Source organism: Thermobia domestica, unplaced genomic scaffold, assembly GCF_964235325.1.
Source record: "Thermobia domestica unplaced genomic scaffold, izTheDome1.hap1.1 HAP1_SCAFFOLD_631, whole genome shotgun sequence".
NCBI classification, from domain to species: domain Eukaryota; kingdom Metazoa; phylum Arthropoda; class Insecta; order Zygentoma; family Lepismatidae; genus Thermobia; species Thermobia domestica.
Genome location: NW_027656341.1, coordinates 6,098 through 29,235, shown reverse-complemented (window position 1 = coordinate 29,235; position 23,138 = coordinate 6,098). Strand labels below are relative to the sequence as shown.

Below are 23,138 nucleotides of genomic sequence, written 5' to 3'. Positions count from 1 at the left end.
GTTCCATCCCGTAAAAATGTTGGCGACCTATGAAATCAATATTTTTTCTTAAAGAAAAAAAAAAGAATTAAAAAGAGAAAAAAAGGTCAAAATTTCGCGCTCGCTTCGCTCGCGATCAGCAGAGAAAAGAGGACGTGACGCACCCCTAAAAGTGTTGGCGACCGATTGAATAAATATTGTGGGTAAAAAAAAAAAAAAAAAAGTCAAAAATTTCGCGCTCGCTTCGCTCGCGATCAGCACAGAAAGAAGGACGTGACGCGCCCCTAAAGGTGTTGGCAACCGATTCAATACATATTGTCGGTAAAAAAAAAAAAAAAAAAAAACGCTCGCTTCGCTCGCGATCGACATGAAAAAGGCAACGACGTGACGCCCCGTAAAATTGTCGGCGACCTATTCAATCAATATATTCGGTTGAAAAACAAAGTCAAAAGTTTCCCAATCGCTTCCCTGCCGATCGACATAAAAAAAAAGGCAACCCCTTCACCTCTCCTTATGCATTCATCAGTAAACATACAACCATAGATCACAATACCACTCACATCACCTATCAGTTCTCCACGTCCATCAAGATCCAATCATCGCCCTGGCCCTTTATGATGATACACAACATTACATGTTATTGTGTGCATTGCCCCGCGTTACAATACATGACCAAAAAAAAAAGAGAAAAAGAGCTGCACTGCCTTCAGTGTAGACATGTTCGTATTCGTAGAAAATGATTTTAGGTACACGATAGTACAGTAATCTATCTTCACATGCTTCAGATGTGAACGATACCTACACATGAAGAGGGCTCCCGAGGTTTCCTTTTCCAATAGGATGGAGCTCCACCACACTTGCAGAATGACGAGAAGTTATGTTAATAAATATATCCCAGAGTGTTTCGTAACTCGCCCTTGGTCCTAATGATGAAGCGTTCTTCAGATGGCCCCGATGTCTCCACACATGATACTATGCGACTTCTTTTCACGAGGCTCTCAAAGATCACGTTTGTGTCCTAACATTCTCTGCAGATATGACACAGCTGCGATAGCGGATCACAGAAGCCTTTCCTCTCCTTACAAGAGACGTGTTCATTCGAGCATGGGAGTAATTCGACTATCGATCAAATATCTCCCGTGTCACGATAGTAGTCACTTTCAATTCTTCTAACGAAGGTAAGAAAAAATGCTATACAAACTTCCTTTCGGTATATAAAGGATTAGGGGCCCAGAGAATATTTTCTTTCAAGAGGATACATTCTTTTTCGAACACCCTGTATATAGATCCTCTAATTATAACTGCAAACAAAATGTTGATTTTGCAATTGCTTCCATGAGAGAAAATTCTGTGCACTTTCTTTCTGAAGGGCCGGGCCTAAACGTTTTCCTTAATCATTAAATTTAGTAGTTATCTACAATTACATAGTTTTCCATTGTTCTCAAAATAAAGATTTTTCTCTATGAATTGTTGAATGTTGCTAGGGATATTGAAGTAATTCTTTTTAGTGTTTTTTTCTTTACAATAATGTACTGAACGCCTGCATTAAGGAAGTTCGTGTGTCCATCTTGCAAAATGTTTCGTCTTTTTTCATGCCCACTAAGATAAATATTCATTTTGCTCTTTTCTCCGTATGCAAACCACATTTCTTAAAGGCAACATTTTCATACAAATGTAGTACTAAAAACTTCTAATTGGCAACATCTGGGCTGCGAAGAGGAAAAAGAAAGAAATCTCGTACGTATTCGCGCGCAATTCGGAATTAGCCAATGAAAAGCACAAAAGCGGCCACCATCTCTCTCTCTTTCTTATTAACGGTTTTGTACTTTCTGCAGTTCTATCAGTGCTGCTAACCTCTTACTATATCATTGAATATGTATGTTTATATATATATATATATATATATATATATATATATATATATATATATATATATATATATATATATTTTACAAAAAATCATACTACTACGGAATAATATTAAATGCCTGTAAACCCTCATTTCTGTTTGCACTTTCTGTTACACTACCTTCCCCGAACTTCTTTCAAGTTATTAAGTGCAGAACGGGGAGTTATACATATTTACTTGCGCTTTCACAATATCTGCACATTGTGTAATAATAGGAGACGTATAAAATAAAACTATATACTAATACGTATATATATATATATATATATATATATATATATATATATATATATATATATATATATATATATATATATATACAGTACACATTCCACTATCCGAGGCTTTCCTTTTCTTTTCTTGCTGACGATAAATTACGCTCTTAGAAATGTTGTCTGAAAACAATAAGAATATGTGCAAAAAATACAATCAGAGGTAGAGGTCTTTAACAGGAACTAAGCAAGGGAGTTGAAAAATTTTTTATGCATGTAAAAAATATAGACATGAACCAACTTGTGAAATAAAAAGACCAGAAAACTACTCTTTCTAAATTATGTGTAAACTTTTTACCGAAAACGAAAGTTGCACGAAAGACTTTTTGTCCCTTTTTTGGCCTCCGGTGCTTGGGGTCCCTGGTTCAATCCCAGCTCGTGCCGTGTGAACTTTGTCGTGCATAAAGACCGTGCTCATGGGTTTTCTCGGGTTTCTCCCGTTTCCTCCCACTTTCTTCATTCAGTACTCATCATCACCGTCTCCTTTAGCGTAACCGGTATAAGTATGCGACGTAAATCTAAAGATTTCATTTCATTTCCCTTTTCTGCTCATACTGCTGATTATGCGCGATTATGCCAACATCCAACTCCGCGGATAATCGTGCGATTACTGTATATACAACTAATACAGATACGTAATTACATTATCAGTTACAGTATCGGTTTTTATTTACTAATTTGCCTCACTTTATTTGCATCCCTGCAGTAAATAATTCTTATCGATAATAGTTAAAATGTATATTACATTTTAGTGCTTCACGACTGAATGATCATCTGCCTTACGTTATCTCGCAGCTGAAGAGGATGCTACACTGAAAACTACCTTGCGTTATAAAGGGTAAGTGAAACATATCTTAAAAATATCTTTCATACATTTCATTGTGTACATTAAAGAATGTAAGTTTGCCTTTTTCCTGTAATCAATACTTAATAAAGGATTTATTTTTATTTATTTATATACAATTTCATACGTGGTTCGTGATAGTAAACTCGATAGGACATAGTGGCACTATGAACATCCGAATCACTCATCATTCGAACATTCAAATATTTATTCGAATATTAGTATATTCCAAGTAATGTTAACGACGTTAATATGCTTGCCTTTATAGTTAATAATGTCAATTCTTACTTAAAACATACTTCCTTAACAGGACATTGAAGAAAAGGTAGTTGCCAACGGCCATACCATGCTGAATATACCGGTTCTCGTCCGATCACCGAAGTCAAGCAGCATCGGGCCTGGTCAGTACTTGGATGGGTGACCGCCTGGGAACACCAGGTGCTGTTGGCATCTCTTTTTCAAATTTCATTATCCTTCAAGTACGAAAATACTAGAAACATTAATTTTATAGTACTTTCAAGAGATAATTTATCAACATTATTTCATAGCGATTAATCGATATTCTAAGCGTTATACCCACTATTTCTTACACTAACAGCCTGTTTATTTGCACGGCACATTAAAATAACCTGATTTCCGATCCGTGTGCACCTACTACTATACTTAACACGGAATGTATTACCACTTTTTAAAAGTAAATTATTATGACTAAGTGTAGATCTCCGGCGAGTAAATGCCTTTCGTATACAAGCACGACACATCTCCGCTATGTGCTTTACTTTTTTACTAACAGCATATAGAAATTGGATTTCAAGGTGTTTCTACATAACAGAATGAAGCAAATTTCGTGATTTAACTCTTTCGAATAATGTGTTGGTCCTGACAAGGACCGTTTGAAATGAAAAATCTTGAAGAAGATTTTTACTTAGAGCTTGTGTACTTGGTAACAGCCTTCGTACCCTCACTTACAGCGTGCTTGGCAAGTTCACCAGGCAAAAGAAGGCGCACAGCTGTTTGGATTTCCCGGCTGGTGATAGTTGACCGCTTATTGTAATGGGCCAAACGAGAAGCTTCAGCAGCAATACGCTCGAAGATGTCATTAACAAAGCTGTTCATGATACTCATAGCTTTGCTAGATATGCCAGTGTCAGGATGCACTTGCTTCAAAACTTTGTAGATGTAAATGGCATAGCTCTCCTTCCTCCTCCTCTTCTTCTTCTTATCTCCCTTGGAGATATTCTTTTGGGCTTTACCAGCCTTCTTTGCAGCCTTTCCGCTAGTTTTTGGTGGCATGATGACTCACTCGTTCAGCAAAATTAGATGTGTCCGCCGATTTATCGACTTCATTTAAATTACAGTACGTGTTTCAATTCGCGCCAACTGCCTTGCTTTTCATTTGATGCACTCGGGTGCACGCTTGAAGTAGTAACAAAACTGACTTGATTCATGGGAGGCCGCATAACAAGAGCTGAGTTCGTTGGGTACGGACACGTTTTTACTTGTGCCATGGAAAGTAAAACTAAATCACAACAAAATGTCCCTAGCAGGGCTATCACTTCTGATAATTATGATGACACTCGCTCAGACGCAAGTTCCATAGAACAACAAGACGAACGTCCTTTTAAAAAGGCCAAAAGAACAGTAAAACCAAAGACCGCCATTCCAACACCAGTACCTACGCAAAACAGTTATGATGCTCTCGCCACCACTGAGACTCATTCCAGGGATTCAGACACTATGATGGACATCTCCAAAAATCAAGAAGAAGACTGTGAAACTGATGAAGAAGACCATGATCCCAAAACTTGCACCCGTGCTGACTGTTGTATTCTTGATCGAATCAAAAGCAAACCAAAAGCTATTATTATTTATGGATTCCCTAAAGACAAAGCCTACAAGCTTACCCATGGAGCGATCCAGGTGTGCAAACAGTTACCTTACTGCGCAGTGTATCCTGATAGGATTAAATTTAGTTGCCAGAGCGTTCATGATTACAGCAGACTGAAGAGATATTGTAAATCATTCAATCTACAATATGCCTTCGAAATGATCAAGAAAGAACCTCTCATCCGAGTGGTTATTCGTCAATTACCGATAGATACTGATGTGAATAATATCCAGACAGATTTGAAAAACAGAGGATACCCAGTGATTTCGGTCCAACAACTCACCGGCAAAGGGGGGAAGCTCTTTCCCCTCTTTCTAGTCAACCTCAAGAAGACACCAGAAGCTCAATCGATTTATAAACTCGATTTCATAGAATTTTACCGTATTAGAGTTGAACCTTACAGGACAAAGACTTTCGTCCAATGTTACAACTGCCAGCGCTATGGACATACGCAATCGTATTGCTATGCAACTCCAAGATGCTTAAAATGTGCTGAATCACATGTTACATATAAGTGCAATAAACCTGCTGATGCTCCAGCAACCTGTCCGAATTGTGGAGGAGCTCACCCAGGCAATTATCAAGGCTGTCCAATTCTGCGTAAAGTTTCAACACGACGCAATCCACCCACAAAGCTCCCAGCTGCGGCGGATTTTCCTGCTTTATCATCTGACTCCACCCAACCAGTACAAGCTATGCCGGCTACGCAACCCGCTGCGGAAACTTATGCTACCAAGACACATTCATCCAGAAGGACATCATCAAATAATCAACTCACAGCTTCTCTGCCACGTTCTGATCCTGATCGTAATGAACCCAAATTGGAAGATGTCCTGGCTATCCTCCAGGATCCACAACTTCTTCAACTCGTCCAAGCTTTAAAGTGCAGACTCCCCCGTCTCAAAGAAGCCTCCAACATGCTCACTAAGCTCACGATACTTTGTGAAATCATAGAAGACATCAGTCCATCTCAACCGTAATTTGAATTGGAAACTTCATTCAGGACCACACCCTTATGAGGGCCACTCCGGACAACATTGGACCAGCTATCAGCCAATCATCAGTCAAGAAGAACACAAACCAGCCAATCCCTTTCAGACTCCAACTTTCCACCTAACCTTTAGTTCCATCATTACAGCAGGGCTAACGACCAGGCCACAATTCACATACGTCACTCTAGGTGCGACAGTCGCCCTTTGACCGCAACACCAATGGTACTATTTCATATGCTTGTACAGCACAAATAGGAGGTATGGGATCCAGGAGGAACCCGGTACTCCTACATGGAAAAACTGTCACATACAGAAGGAAGGAAGGAGGCCGCAATTTTTCCTCTCATCTTATTACGAAAGAATATTGAACAATGTCTGGTCGCGGCAAAGGTGGAAAAGTCAAGGGAAAGAGCAAGTCCCGCTCCAGCAGGGCTGGCCTTCAATTCCCAGTAGGCAGAATCCATCGTCTTTTGCGAAAGGGTAACTATGCCGAACGAGTTGGTGCTGGCGCTCCCGTGTATTTGGCTGCAGTCATGGAATACCTGGCAGCTGAAGTTCTTGAGTTGGCAGGCAACGCTGCTCGTGACAACAAGAAGACTAGGATTATTCCACGTCATCTGCAGTTAGCTATCCGTAACGACGAGGAATTAAACAAGTTGTTGTCTGGAGTTACAATCGCTCAGGGTGGTGTTTTGCCCAACATTCAAGCTGTACTTCTGCCCAAGAAAACTGAGAAGAAGGCATAAATGTAAGACCTATATCTCATACAAATCGGCCCTTATGAGGGCCACAAACCCCTTTATAGAGGAGATTTACGATTGAAATGAATTGTTTTCGATATACAGACTCATCAAAAGTGTCTGAGATAGTTGCTTAGTGTCATTCGAAATTCTCGCTGCTATTCGATTAATTAGTATGTGTAGTCGTCGATCGTAATTGAAGCCCATAGGAAGTCACACTATCTTTAGAATACTCCAAACAGCGATGTGCTTAGTTCCCACTACATTATTAATTATAAGATCATTACCTTTTGTATTGTCGCTAGCTACATTTTTTTGATATTTGCGTACATCGGGCTCATATTACCCAGAGGACAGGACAGTCGAGCCCAGATTCTCAGCAATGGAAGAAAACCTCATACCACATATTCTCATGTACTTCATGCTAGACAAAGGAATTTCCAACATTCTTAAAGCACTCATGTTTCTCTCTTGCGTTGGCTTGGCTGAAATTACTCTGTTCAATATGTTCTCGACATTTATTATTGTTCATTACTATGCCCCAATGACATCATGAACAGAGCGGATCAAAAAACTTTCCTAAATTTCTTTTGCAACATAGTAATGACATTAAATGCACACTTAAGTACGATTTATTCTTTGCAAGGTCGATATTCATATTTGTGTGATATGTGTTATATGTATATGGTTTGTAATACGCAACTACTCTTATTCTCTGATCTCAGAACTCATTTGCTACTGTGCCCAACGAGCGAGCCTAGGTTTCTTGTAACTACTGCCTTTCTTTAGTAAATAATGTGAAGTATACAATGCATTAACCTACATCTCATATTTGTATTACTCTTTATTTTACTAACCCGCTACGAAGTGTCATTAATTTACATGTAAATCACAATAGACACTACCGCAAAAGAAAAAAATCGAACCCAAGACCACGTAAACAAGATAAAGGACAAGATTCAGGTTTCTAACGCATTATTCGCCCCTCACAGCACAGTATAGAAGTTGTATAAGCCTCTATACGTACATCCTACTGTCAGAACAGAAATTCCGACTTGCGTTTCGCATCTCTCATGCTCGCTACTTCCAACAAATCGCCAATTTCCAACCAGAACCCCTTCTCCAGCATTAATACTGCTACATATGAATACGTATACATGAACGTACATAATGTAAAAAAAAACGTATGATTTTCTCAAATTAATCTCTCTACGTCTGTAATTTTGTGTGCATCAAAAGGCTTTAATGTAGTTACACGAATTCTTATAATCTAACAGAAAATCGCACAAAGTAAATCTTTCCCTTTATATAAATTTGTTGGCTCTGAAAAGAGCCGTTTATGCCAATTTTATATCCAAAATAGGAGGAACCCCAACTTAACCTCCGAAACCGTACAGGGTTCTTCCTTGCCTCTTCAAGGCATACACAACATCCATAGCTGTCACTGTCTTCCTCTTGGCGTGTTCTGTGTATGTAACAGCATCTCTGATTACGTTCTCCAGGAATACTTTCAATACTCCTCGGGTCTCTTCATAAATGAGACCAGAGATACGCTTCACACCACCACGGCGAGCAAGACGCCTAATAGCGGGTTTGGTGATACCCTGGATGTTGTCACGAAGAACTTTACGGTGGCGCTTGGCACCTCCTTTGCCAAGACCCTTGCCTCCTTTTCCACGTCCTGTCATTTCGATATGTTACTGCTTCGCTCACCACACACGAGAAATACAAGCCCAAGCAGCCCAAGACTCGTGGTTTTGTTCCTTCGATCATGCAGGGAAAGCACGGAGGAAAAACACAAAACGTGTCTAAGCCAATGAGAACTGTCCTTTTCGACTGACTTTATCCAATGAGAAATAGCTTGATTTAACGGTTTTGCTCTTTATATAACTTGACTTCATTCAGCGCGCAATTATTTGAAACAAGTCGTGACAGTTGCAATGGCACGTACCAAGCAGACAGCTAGGAAATCTACTGGAGGCAAAGCTCCTCGAAAGCAGCTTGCCACCAAAGCTGCAAGAAAGAGTGCTCCAGCTACCGGTGGAGTGAAAAAGCCCCATCGTTACAGGCCTGGTACTGTGGCTCTCCGAGAAATTCGTCGTTACCAGAAGAGCACTGAATTGCTCATCCGCAAGCTGCCCTTCCAACGACTCGTCCGAGAAATTGCACAAGATTTCAAGACAGATCTTCGCTTCCAAAGCTCAGCTGTCATGGCTTTACAGGAGGCAAGTGAAGCTTACCTTGTAGGGCTTTTCGAAGACACCAACTTGTGTGCTATTCACGCAAAGAGAGTCACAATCATGCCTAAGGACATTCAGCTTGCTCGCCGCATCCGTGGGGAACGTGCTTAAGTTTGAAGTTCTGGCACTGAGTTCAAAAACGGTCCTTTTTAGGACCAATACACTACTTAGAGATGCTGTTATCCTAACAAGGATCTTGTCCATACTTGTTATCTTTTTTTTTTAAATTCTCACGCCGTATGTTGCATAGTTAATACATCTACCTTCGTTTTCCTCTCGTTTCGTATATCATCCTATCTTTCAAGTATATTCTTTAGTTTTCCCCTATGTTTACCGATTGATTATCTTCGTTTTATGTGGTCAAGGATTCGATTTTGCCATATGTTGCATAAGTTAACTTCGATTCAACCACTGTTTGCCCTTCTCAACGTTATTAATCTCATAGAACTCGCAGGCGAAATATGTACTTCTTCCAAGGTAGCAAAAGTAATATTTTCTCAGAGGTCGCTGCTGTTGAATGCAAACGTTAAACTAAACTTTCTTTAAGTGTCTGTTTGTACTTAACATCAGTTCAATTGTACACCTACATTTCTGCTGGTGTTACTATTTTTCTTTATAGCAATATTACGAATTATAAGACGGTATCCGTGGTTATTAGCGTGTTCCCTTTTCCTAACACTTTCTCATTACACCAGTATTTCCATCATTCATTAGGCGTAATCACCCGTCTCCTTTATCATAAAAATCATAATAGTACGACGTTAAATTGAAACAGTCTACTTCACTTTCACGAGTTGTAATAAGTTCGAACATTTCTTTCACCCCAGCCTTGAAAAGAGTTGATTTTAGTTTAGTGTCCCTTTCAGCAGCAAGGCTGTTTCAAACGTGGACCTACTTATTAACGTGCAATGCGAAACATTTGAGCTCCCACCGAGAATCGAACCCAGTCAGCCTGCAAAAGTTTTTCTAACAAATGCATTAAGTGCGTTTTCTGTACTGTTTCGCTACTTGAAGATAGGAACAAGGAAAAAGTAAGTGATCACAAATTGACATTACGTAATGTGTTCCCCATTTTTTTTCGAGTACACCATTCTTGACACCCGTGAAAGCTTTCTTTCCCCACCCTCAATTCCCCTCTGTTATAAAGCACTTACATCAAGAAGTGCTTCGGTTAAAAAGAAAACTCAAAGTCCCTTGCGTGTATACTATACATTGCTATGAATGAACATGTGATAATGATAGGAAAAGCACAATTTTACTCTTCTCAAAGTATTTGATGGCTCTAAAAAGAGCCGTTTTAAAATGTCAGATGATTTACTGACACATTTACTTCTTCTTTGGTGCAGCCTTCTTAGCACTTTTCGGTTTTGCTGTAGCCTTCTTTGGCTTCGGGGCCTTTGGCTTCTTGGGAGTTTTTGCCTTCTTCACTTTAGATGGTGATTTCTTAGGTTTGGGAGCAGCAGCCTTTTTCTTTTCACCAGTCTTCTTGGGACGTTTAGCTGCTGGCTTTTTCGCAGGCTTCTTCTCCTTTGATGCTGATCGTTTCGCCTTGGTTGAAGATCCACCTTCAGGCTTCTCCTTCAGCGATGAAGCACTAAGCTTAAACGATCCAGATGCACCTTTTCCCTTGGTCTGAACCAAAGACCCAGAAGCAACTGCACTTCTCAAGTATTTCTTGATAAATGGAGCAAGCTTCTCGGCATCCACTTTGTAGTTCTGAGAGATGTATTTCTTAATAGCTTGCAGTGAACTTCCTCCCCTTTCCTTCAAATTCTTGATGGCGTTGTTCACCATTTCTGATGTTCTTGGATGAGAAGGTGTTGTTTTTGGTTTCTTAGGCTTTGCAGACTTCTTAGGAGAAGCCTGTGCCGGGGCTGCAGGTGCTGATGCCGTATCTGCCATTGCTTTCTGCAATAAACTCAACGATACTGAAGAATGAAATTTTCGCTGGCAGGCAGCGTTGAGTTTGGTTACGGAGCGCGGACCGGATAGAAAGCACTTGCTGAGGCGGGCTGAGGTAAACAGAAGTTCGTAGTTGCCACAACGATAAGTGTGTTTCCTTCTATTTTGATAAACGATTTTTTTCAGGTATTCAATGAATGCACCAGATCCTATTCTTCCTTACTGGCTAGAAGAAACTTTATTCCACATAACTCAAAAGGCATTTGTTTTTATTCGCTTTTCTATTTTATGTTTCAGTCATTGCTAAGTCGGTCACACTACTTTTTCACCCTCCTTGTGCTTATAATTTTCATAATTTAACATGGAAATACTTATCAATAAATAATTATATTACCATGGTAATTAACTTCAATCCTTCCTGTGATTATACGCAAAGTACCATCTTCGTACTGCTTACTATAGTTCAATGAAGGGAATCTATAAAGTAACGCGTGTCGCACACATCTGCCTTGCAAACTCCCTGGCCTACTTCCAATGTATAGACTTTTATTTCAAATCCTGATTTAATTTCATAATTTTCTGTAGATTTTAACATTTTATTACCCAGCTTCTTAATACGAATGACAATCAAGCCTAAATATTTATTCCCTTTAACTTTATTTTTCTTTTTTATTTTGTGCCTTGTTTCATATTTGTTCTTACGTTAGCAATTAACGCACTTACCGTAGTTATGTATGAACAGGTTGTTTCTATATTTATTTTATTCCAAATAAATTAAATATATATACGGATTATTTTATGGTAGTTGATATTTTCTGTTGTTTCCTACGTGAATTGAGGAAACGCACGGACTTTCGCCTAATTCTTGTGCTACTTTCATATGTCTGTATCTGTCGAATGCTGTCGATCTGTCGAAATGTGTATTACTATCTGTCGATTCATCGAGTGAACTGAATTCGTTAACCATTTCACCAGGCGCGCATGCATTTTTTTTTTCTTCTAAGGGATCCAAGCTTCGGGGGGCAAGGTTCCAATACTACAAGCCACTATGTCTATATACTATTATTCTGCATTCGAAAACACGATAAATATTCCACTTACTTTTTCACAAAAACATGATACAGACAGAGTACAGATGAAGTGTAAGATCAGATTTATATTGATGATACATCAATATTTTCCCTGTTAATAACTACATTTAATGAGAAAGTCTGCAAATGTATGTTCACTTAGGAACTTTTGCGAGGAGTCCGCACCCGGTGGACACCCCGTGAGTACGCCTCTGCACTTGACTATACTTCGAATTATACCTGCAAACAGTTGTATTTTAGTTTCCCCGTTTAGTTCATCGATATCATTAACACAAAGAAAATAGATGTTATAGATGCGTATTCTCAGTTCTCGCTTTATATCCGGACGTCTGCAAAAATCTACTCCTTTTCTTTCTTTCACGCATCCACCAAACTAACAATGATTTGTATTATAATATTTGCGCATAAAATGTATATCTCATACCTTCCATGTTCTCAAGTATTCATAGACAAAAACGGTTACTTTCTGCGAACAAATTGTCCAAACACAGTGCAAATGTCATCTATAGATTGTCCTGGTTCCGTCTGCGTGTACATAACAATGCGTCATAATCATACATTGCACATTAAGGATATCAATTAATCTTCCCAAATTCCTAGATATGCCTGGCAAAAGTTCCGCGTGTTGTAAGGATATTACATTTGTACTACCGACAAGGTGGTATCTTCCAACATTGAAGTTCAATAAACCCCAAATGTGTCGGATATAGTATTTGATTTCTTGTCTCATTGTTTGCGTCAGAGATGTCTTCTCAAGTTAGGATTTACGATACATACAGGATGAGTTGTATATATTGTTGCTGCCAGCTCTATATTAATCCCATATTTGTAAACGAATAAAAACAGTATTCTAATTATAACAATGTGCTCACAATTAATTTTATTCTTAATTGTTATACGTATTGTTGATTAAAAATGAAAATGTTGCTAAGTGAATTTTATTAATATTTTCTGTTGCGTGATATAGGAAGTGAGTGAAATATTGGAGGAATATAGTGTGCGTAGCAGATGATGTGCAGTGGCTTTGGATCGCCTGTGATAAGGTAAGGCATTTGCTATTTTAATTAACACATTTTATATACTGTAATCCTAATTATTTTTATGTGAATGTGCTTACTACTTGTGTATTCAGTGGGACCGATGTTTTAATATGTATGGTCAAGCAGTGTCGAGCCTGGTCAGTGTGTGGATAGGTGACCATTTTTTGTAAATCGATAACATTTAACTTTGTAAACACGGATGAAGTAGAAGTATATTTATTTTATTTTTTACCTCAAATATGTAGGACACTTCTCCTTTGTACATCAATTATTATTATTAGTTCAACTTGTTTACAAGTTAAATGAAAAGAATAGTCGTTATCGTGTGATGATTGTGCTCATTAGGCTAAAGAAGACTCGTGATAAGAAAGAAAAGAAGAACGGTGCTCAAGTTTCGTCACAGCATATTCTCAAAAATTTACAGGCAAAATTCAGTGTTCTGCATGAAAAGGCATATTTGTACGAAAAAAAAAAAAAATTCTGCAGACGACAGAATTAAATAAAGTAATACACATGTATTTTAGAGTTACTGGTGTAAAATCATTACAAGTGCTTTGCCAGGTGGCCAATAAAAAGCACGAATACTATTTAAGGGAGCCAAAACAGGAGAAAGCTGGGGGCCTGAGCGATAGCAAGAATGTGCGTCCAAAGTGAACAGGAGCGAAGGCGACGCGGGTATACGTATAAGCAAGGGTAGTGGAAACCAGTTAGTTTTCGAGTTTCAATAGCACTTGTCATGCATCCATACTAGTAGCGCCCCGCTTGTAAACATTAAGTACACTATGCAAGAATACACCGCCGGTGGAAAATAGTACCTAATACAGTTATCTTTCATATATACTGACTTATTTTACAGTAGTAACCCAACACTAGTAAACGTAAAATAAAAGTGTATAACTTTATATTTAATTCTATCGCCTGGCTTAGTTTTTCACCTGTAAGATGTACTTATTTAGAGCAAGTTTCTTAACTAGCAAATTAAACCGAGAACCACAGCAACCATATATATATTCTTATGATGTACTTTTCTTTGAGTGGTGTTCTCTGTCTATTCAATAACATTTTCTCAGTTTAATGCTAGCAAAAAACAAAACAAAATCAAAGTGTTTCTATATAAATTTAGTTCACCGTGTTGTAATATCACATGGAATTGAAAAACGAATAGTCGAACCTCTGCTATCTCGATCAAACTTCTCAGGATGATATACTGACTTACCGCAGAAGTTCGACTGAATACGTTTCTCAGTTCCATGGGAGAACCTGGAGAAGCAAAAGCCTGCGCAACGGAAAATACTAAATAAACTTGTAGAGCAGGTCAAGATGTATCATCATGCCAAGTTTCATTCAGATCAGAGAAGTTTGGCTGCAGCCATTTTCATTACAAAGCACAAAATGGATGGTCCCTAACCTCGAGAATCTTCACAATTGTCGACGAGTTGAACTGCACTCATCTGATCAAAATCAAACTTAAAATGGCAGTTCACTTTCAACTGTTAAATAATATGATATGCAGGCTTCTGCTTTCCTAGTTACAGTCTATCCACTGTGGTATGCATATTAGTAGAAATGTGAGAGTGCATATTTATTAAAGATTTGCTTCAAAAAGCGATGAAAGACATAGGCATTCCCGCGGGCGGTGATAACAAGATGCCGGAAAACGAACAAGCAGAAAGAATATGGGCTGAAGAAGTGTAAACGACGACGCGGCGGCCCGTAAAGGTGTTGCCGTCCTATTAAATGAATAATATCAAAAGAAAGAAAAAAAAAGTAAAAAATTTCGCGCTCGTAATCAAGACAGAAAGCAACTAAAGGAAATCTTTGTTTTACGTCCCACGTTATGCCGCTTAGGCTAAAAGAGGCGCTGATTATGAGAAATGATTGAAATGGTGGTGGAATGAAGAAAGTGGGAGGAAACGGGAGAACCCCGCGGTAACCCACCGCACATAGTTTTTGTCCACCATAAAGTTAACTTGGCGGGGGCTCAAGACAGAAAGACGGTTGGAAAAACAAATAAACGATGTTCCATCCCGTAAAAATGTTGGCGACCTATGAAATCAATATTTTTTCTTAAAGAAAAAAAAAAGAATTAAAAAGAGAAAAAAAGGTCAAAATTTCGCGCTCGCTTCGCTCGCGATCAGCAGAGAAAAGAGGACGTGACGCACCCCTAAAAGTGTTGGCGACCGATTGAATAAATATTGTGGGTAAAAAAAAAAAAAAAAAGTCAAAAATTTCGCGCTCGCTTCGCTCGCGATCAGCACAGAAAGAAGGACGTGACGCGCCCCTAAAGGTGTTGGCAACCGATTCAATACATATTGTCGGTAAAAAAAAAAAAAAAAAAAAACGCTCGCTTCGCTCGCGATCGACATGAAAAAGGCAACGACGTGACGCCCCGTAAAATTGTCGGCGACCTATTCAATCAATATATTCGGTTGAAAAACAAAGTCAAAAGTTTCCCAATCGCTTCCCTGCCGATCGACATAAAAAAAAAGGCAACCCCTTCACCTCTCCTTATGCATTCATCAGTAAACATACAACCATAGATCACAATACCACTCACATCACCTATCAGTTCTCCACGTCCATCAAGATCCAATCATCGCCCTGGCCCTTTATGATGATACACAACATTACATGTTATTGTGTGCATTGCCCCGCGTTACAATACATGACCAAAAAAAAAAGAGAAAAAGAGCTGCACTGCCTTCAGTGTAGACATGTTCGTATTCGTAGAAAATGATTTTAGGTACACGATAGTACAGTAATCTATCTTCACATGCTTCAGATGTGAACGATACCTACACATGAAGAGGGCTCCCGAGGTTTCCTTTTCCAATAGGATGGAGCTCCACCACACTTGCAGAATGACGAGAAGTTATGTTAATAAATATATCCCAGAGTGTTTCGTAACTCGCCCTTGGTCCTAATGATGAAGCGTTCTTCAGATGGCCCCGATGTCTCCACACATGATACTATGCGACTTCTTTTCACGAGGCTCTCAAAGATCACGTTTGTGTCCTAACATTCTCTGCAGATATGACACAGCTGCGATAGCGGATCACAGAAGCCTTTCCTCTCCTTACAAGAGACGTGTTCATTCGAGCATGGGAGTAATTCGACTATCGATCAAATATCTCCCGTGTCACGATAGTAGTCACTTTCAATTCTTCTAACGAAGGTAAGAAAAAATGCTATACAAACTTCCTTTCGGTATATAAAGGATTAGGGGCCCAGAGAATATTTTCTTTCAAGAGGATACATTCTTTTTCGAACACCCTGTATATAGATCCTCTAATTATAACTGCAAACAAAATGTTGATTTTGCAATTGCTTCCATGAGAGAAAATTCTGTGCACTTTCTTTCTGAAGGGCCGGGCCTAAACGTTTTCCTTAATCATTAAATTTAGTAGTTATCTACAATTACATAGTTTTCCATTGTTCTCAAAATAAAGATTTTTCTCTATGAATTGTTGAATGTTGCTAGGGATATTGAAGTAATTCTTTTTAGTGTTTTTTTCTTTACAATAATGTACTGAACGCCTGCATTAAGGAAGTTCGTGTGTCCATCTTGCAAAATGTTTCGTCTTTTTTCATGCCCACTAAGATAAATATTCATTTTGCTCTTTTCTCCGTATGCAAACCACATTTCTTAAAGGCAACATTTTCATACAAATGTAGTACTAAAAACTTCTAATTGGCAACATCTGGGCTGCGAAGAGGAAAAAGAAAGAAATCTCGTACGTATTCGCGCGCAATTCGGAATTAGCCAATGAAAAGCACAAAAGCGGCCACCATCTCTCTCTCTTTCTTATTAACGGTTTTGTACTTTCTGCAGTTCTATCAGTGCTGCTAACCTCTTACTATATCATTGAATATGTATGTTTATATATATATATATATATATATATATATATATATATATATATATATATATATATATATATATATATATATATTTACAAAAAATCATACTACTACGGAATAATATTAAATGCCTGTAAACCCTCATTTCTGTTTGCACTTTCTGTTACACTACCTTCCCCGAACTTCTTTCAAGTTATTAAGTGCAGAACGGGGAGTTATACATATTTACTTGCGCTTTCACAATATCTGCACATTGTGTAATAATAGGAGACGTATAAAATAAAACTATATACTAATACGATATATATATATATATATATATATATATATATATATATATATATATATATATATATATATATATATATATATATATACAGTACACATTCCACTATCCGAGGCTTTCCTTTTCTTTTCTTGCTGACGATAAATTACGCTCTTAGAAATGTTGTCTGAAAACAATAAGAATATGTGCAAAAAATACAATCAGAGGTAGAGGTCTTTAACAGGAACTAAGCAAGGGAGTTGAAAAATTTTTTATGCATGTAAAAAATATAGACATGAACCAACTTGTGAAATAAAAAGACCAGAAAACTACTCTTTCTAAATTATGTGTAAACTTTTTACCGAAAACGAAAGTTGCACGAAAGACTTTTTGTCCCTTTTTTGGCCTCCGGTGCTTGGGGTCCCTGGTTCAATCCCAGCTCGTGCCGTGTGAACTTTGTCGTGCATAAAGACCGTGCTCATGGGTTTTCTCGGGTTTCTCCCGTTTCCTCCCACTTTCTTCATTCAGTACTCATCATCACCGTCTCCTTTAGCGTAACCGGTATAAGTATGCGACGTAAATCTAAAGATTTCATTTCATTTCCCTTTTCTGCTCATACTGCTGATTATGCGCGATTATGCCAACATCCAACTCCGCGGATAATCGTGCGATTACTGTATATACAACTAATACAGATACGTAATTACATTATCAGTTACAGTATCGGTTTTTATTTACTAATTTGCCTCACTTTATTTGCATCCCTGCAGTAAATAATTCTTATCGATAATAGTTAAAATGTATATTACATTTTAGTGCTTCACGACTGAATGATCATCTGCCTTACGTTATCTCGCAGCTGAAGAGGATGCTACACTGAAAACTACCTTGCGTTATAAAGGGTAAGTGAAACATATCTTAAAAATATCTTTCATACATTTCATTGTGTACATTAAAGAATGTAAGTTTGCCTTTTTCCTGTAATCAATACTTAATAAAGGATTTATTTTTATTTATTTATATACAATTTCATACGTGGTTCGTGATAGTAAACTCGATAGGACATAGTGGCACTATGAACATCCGAATCACTCATCATTCGAACATTCAAATATTTATTCGAATATTAGTATATTCCAAGTAATGTTAACGACGTTAATATGCTTGCCTTTATAGTTAATAATGTCAATTCTTACTTAAAACATACTTCCTTAACAGGACATTGAAGAAAAGGTAGTTGCCAACGGCCATACCATGCTGAATATACCGGTTCTCGTCCGATCACCGAAGTCAAGCAGCATCGGGCCTGGTCAGTACTTGGATGGGTGACCGCCTGGGAACACCAGGTGCTGTTGGCATCTCTTTTTCAAATTTCATTATCCTTCAAGTACGAAAATACTAGAAACATTAATTTTATAGTACTTTCAAGAGATAATTTATCAACATTATTTCATAGCGATTAATCGATATTCTAAGCGTTATACCCACTATTTCTTACACTAACAGCCTGTTTATTTGCACGGCACATTAAAATAACCTGATTTCCGATCCGTGTGCACCTACTACTATACTTAACACGGAATGTATTACCACTTTTTAAAAGTAAATTATTATGACTAAGTGTAGATCTCCGGCGAGTAAATGCCTTTCGTATACAAGCACGACACATCTCCGCTATGTGCTTTACTTTTTTACTAACAGCATATAGAAATTGGATTTCAAGGTGTTTCTACATAACAGAATGAAGCAAATTTCGTGATTTAACTCTTTCGAATAATGTGTTGGTCCTGACAAGGACCGTTTGAAATGAAAAATCTTGAAGAAGATTTTTACTTAGAGCTTGTGTACTTGGTAACAGCCTTCGTACCCTCACTTACAGCGTGCTTGGCAAGTTCACCAGGCAAAAGAAGGCGCACAGCTGTTTGGATTTCCCGGCTGGTGATAGTTGACCGCTTATTGTAATGGGCCAAACGAGAAGCTTCAGCAGCAATACGCTCGAAGATGTCATTAACAAAGCTGTTCATGATACTCATAGCTTTGCTAGATATGCCAGTGTCAGGATGCACTTGCTTCAAAACTTTGTAGATGTAAATGGCATAGCTCTCCTTCCTCCTCCTCTTCTTCTTCTTATCTCCCTTGGAGATATTCTTTTGGGCTTTACCAGCCTTCTTTGCAGCCTTTCCGCTAGTTTTTGGTGGCATGATGACTCACTCGTTCAGCAAAATTAGATGTGTCCGCCGATTTATCGACTTCATTTAAATTACAGTACGTGTTTCAATTCGCGCCAACTGCCTTGCTTTTCATTTGATGCACTCGGGTGCACGCTTGAAGTAGTAACAAAACTGACTTGATTCATGGGAGGCCGCAGGATCAGCGTCGGGAAATCAGTGAGAAATGCAGGCACTTACTCGCGCTCCAAACACGACACGCAAAAAACGTGCTGTTCGTCTTCGAGACGGCACTGGCAGCTATCATACTTACGAACGGGTCATCCCTGAAGATCCCCGAGAACTTGACACACGAGACATTATAGGCAGAGAAACGGCATGCGGCTGGTGCTCAGGCCCGCACTTACAATCCCACCATAGGGACCTCTATGGGGAACCTACTCCCTCATCGCAGACCGTCTCCTCTTCTCCCTCGGTACAACAGACTTCGCCAGACTACAACAAAATGGCCCTCCAAATGATCCAATCAGTGACTCAGAGACAGTCTACCGATTTTACTTCAGCACGTCATTCATCTTCAGAAGCACATAACAACGAGTTTCAGCTACCCAAGAGAACTTGTAAACCATCTACCGAACCTGTTACACCAATTCCTACCTCCAACACATTTGCGGCCCTTGCTGGAGCTGAGAACACTCCCGAACCGATGGATGCCACTGGCGAATCTTCCAAGACCTGGCTATACATCTACAACTGTCCGTACTCTCGGGGCTACGACCTCATAGCTAAGATGCAAAAACAATGTAAAGAAACGCCCACCTTTCGTTTCATGAAAGGTTTTCTCAAGATCAAATGCACTCTTCAAGAAGACTTCCAAGCTATCCAAGATTTCTGCTCTGCTGAAAACCTTGAGTACGCCACAGAAATACAAAAGAAGAAAGATGTCATTAAAGCAGTGATTCGCCACTTACCTCTAGACACGGCTGTGGATGCCATAATTTCCGAGCTGAAGGAAAAAGGCTATCCAGTCCTTTCCATCATTCAACTGTCCAAGCGGAACGCTCACGAACCGTCGGGGAAAACTTTGTTCCCCCTTTTTCTAGTGATAATGAGGAAAACACTCAGGGCCAACTCCTTTTTTAAAGAAGATCTCCTCCTCCATATGAAGATTAAAGTAGAGCCATATCACTCCAAAGCCTATCTACAGTGCTACAAATGCCAGCGTTTTGGCCATGGCCAAAGCACATGCCAAGCGCAACCAAGATGTGTCAAGTGCGCCGGTAACCACTGGACTTTTGCTTGTGAAAAAAGGGACACATTAACGTCTGCTAAATGCGTCAATTGCACGGGAGATCACCCCGCCAACTACTCAGGATGCCCTAAAATTCAACGCCTTCTCCAGGGGAAAAACAGTAAGACCCCTGCATCTGAAACGACGGACACTTCCACGACCCCATCAACCATGAAGCCAACCAAGACTTTTTCCAGTACAGACGACCGGACCTCCTGGCCTCCTCTTCCGAAGAAAGATACACCTCCTTCAGCACCAGAAGACACTGCCGCAACCTCCTTCAAAGATTTTCTTCAAATATTGAAGGACTTTGAACTATTCAGACTACTCCCTCTCCTCAAGAAGTATACGCCGAAATTGAAAGAAGAAAAAGACATGTTCAACAAGCTGTCAATCTTCATTGACATGCTTAGTGAATTCTTTAATTAACCACGACCTTTCCATACATACAGGACCACACCCTTATGAGGGCCACTCCAGGCTGCCTCATTGGTCATCGCCGCTGCCAATCAGGACTCTTCCAAGCTTCCAGTGCTAATACTCTCTCATCAGCAACGACCAGACTCACAGCTCCCCAGGCACTATACAGGACTTCTACCAGACTCCACATTCCCTGGCGATCAGCGACAGTGGCTGATTTGGTCATCACTTCACATGCCGTTACTTCAAATGGATTATCATCTCATATAAGAGGCAGGGGCTTCTAGCCCGGTACTCACACTCGACCAACTTGTCATGTTAACCTGTGGACCTGTGGAGGCCGCAATTTTTCCTCTCATCTTATTACGAAAGAATATTGAACAATGTCTGGTCGCGGCAAAGGTGGAAAAGTCAAGGGAAAGAGCAAGTCCCGCTCCAGCAGGGCTGGCCTTCAATTCCCAGTAGGCAGAATCCATCGTCTTTTGCGAAAGGGTAACTATGCCGAACGAGTTGGTGCTGGCGCTCCCGTGTATTTGGCTGCAGTCATGGAATACCTGGCAGCTGAAGTTCTTGAGTTGGCAGGCAACGCTGCTCGTGACAACAAGAAGACTAGGATTATTCCACGTCATCTGCAGTTAGCTATCCGTAACGACGAGGAATTAAACAAGTTGTTGTCTGGAGTTACAATCGCTCAGGGTGGTGTTTTGCCCAACATTCAAGCTGTACTTCTGCCCAAGAAAACTGAGAAGAAGGCATAAATGTAAGACCTATATCTCATACAAATCGGCCCTTATGAGGGCCACAAACCCCTTTATAGAGGAGATTTACGATTGAAATGAATTGTTTTCGATATACAGACTCATCAAAAGTGTCTGAGATAGTTGCTTAGTGTCATTCGAAATTCTCGCTGCTATTCGATTAATTAGTATGTGTAGTCGTCGATCGTAATTGAAGCCCATAGGAAGTCACACTATCTTTAGAATACTCCAAACAGCGATGTGCTTAGTTCCCACTACATTATTAATTATAAGATCATTACCTTTTGTATTGTCGCTAGCTACATTTTTTTGATATTTGCGTACATCGGGCTCATATTACCCAGAGGACAGGACAGTCGAGCCCAGATTCTCAGCAATGGAAGAAAACCTCATACCACATATTCTCATGTACTTCATGCTAGACAAAGGAATTTCCAACATTCTTAAAGCACTCATGTTTCTCTCTTGCGTTGGCTTGGCTGAAATTACTCTGTTCAATATGTTCTCGACATTTATTATTGTTCATTACTATGCCCCAATGACATCATGAACAGAGCGGATCAAAAAACTTTCCTAAATTTCTTTTGCAACATAGTAATGACATTAAATGCACACTTAAGTACGATTTATTCTTTGCAAGGTCGATATTCATATTTGTGTGATATGTGTTATATGTATATGGTTTGTAATACGCAACTACTCTTATTCTCTGATCTCAGAACTCATTTGCTACTGTGCCCAACGAGCGAGCCTAGGTTTCTTGTAACTACTGCCTTTCTTTAGTAAATAATGTGAAGTATACAATGCATTAACCTACATCTCATATTTGTATTACTCTTTATTTTACTAACCCGCTACGAAGTGTCATTAATTTACATGTAAATCACAATAGACACTACCGCAAAAGAAAAAAATCGAACCCAAGACCACGTAAACAAGATAAAGGACAAGATTCAGGTTTCTAACGCATTATTCGCCCCTCACAGCACAGTATAGAAGTTGTATAAGCCTCTATACGTACATCCTACTGTCAGAACAGAAATTCCGACTTGCGTTTCGCATCTCTCATGCTCGCTACTTCCAACAAATCGCCAATTTCCAACCAGAACCCCTTCTCCAGCATTAATACTGCTACATATGAATACGTATACATGAACGTACATAATGTAAAAAAAAACGTATGATTTTCTCAAATTAATCTCTCTACGTCTGTAATTTTGTGTGCATCAAAAGGCTTTAATGTAGTTACACGAATTCTTATAATCTAACAGAAAATCGCACAAAGTAAATCTTTCCCTTTATATAAATTTGTTGGCTCTGAAAAGAGCCGTTTATGCCAATTTTATATCCAAAATAGGAGGAACCCCAACTTAACCTCCGAAACCGTACAGGGTTCTTCCTTGCCTCTTCAAGGCATACACAACATCCATAGCTGTCACTGTCTTCCTCTTGGCGTGTTCTGTGTATGTAACAGCATC

At 39.2% G+C, this 23,138-nt stretch overlaps 2 non-coding genes across 2 annotated transcripts; both read left to right on the top strand.

The window, feature by feature from the left end:
• The first annotated feature begins 3,335 nt into the window (after positions 1-3,335).
• On the top strand, positions 3,336-3,454 carry LOC145677122 (5S ribosomal RNA). The gene has a single exon (XR_014129638.1). It is a non-coding gene; the product is annotated as a 5S ribosomal RNA (ribosomal RNA).
• A 14,808-nt stretch (positions 3,455-18,262) lies between these two features.
• On the top strand, positions 18,263-18,381 carry LOC145677121 (5S ribosomal RNA). The gene has a single exon (XR_014129637.1). It is a non-coding gene; the product is annotated as a 5S ribosomal RNA (ribosomal RNA).
• The last annotated feature ends 4,757 nt before the right edge of the window (positions 18,382-23,138 follow it).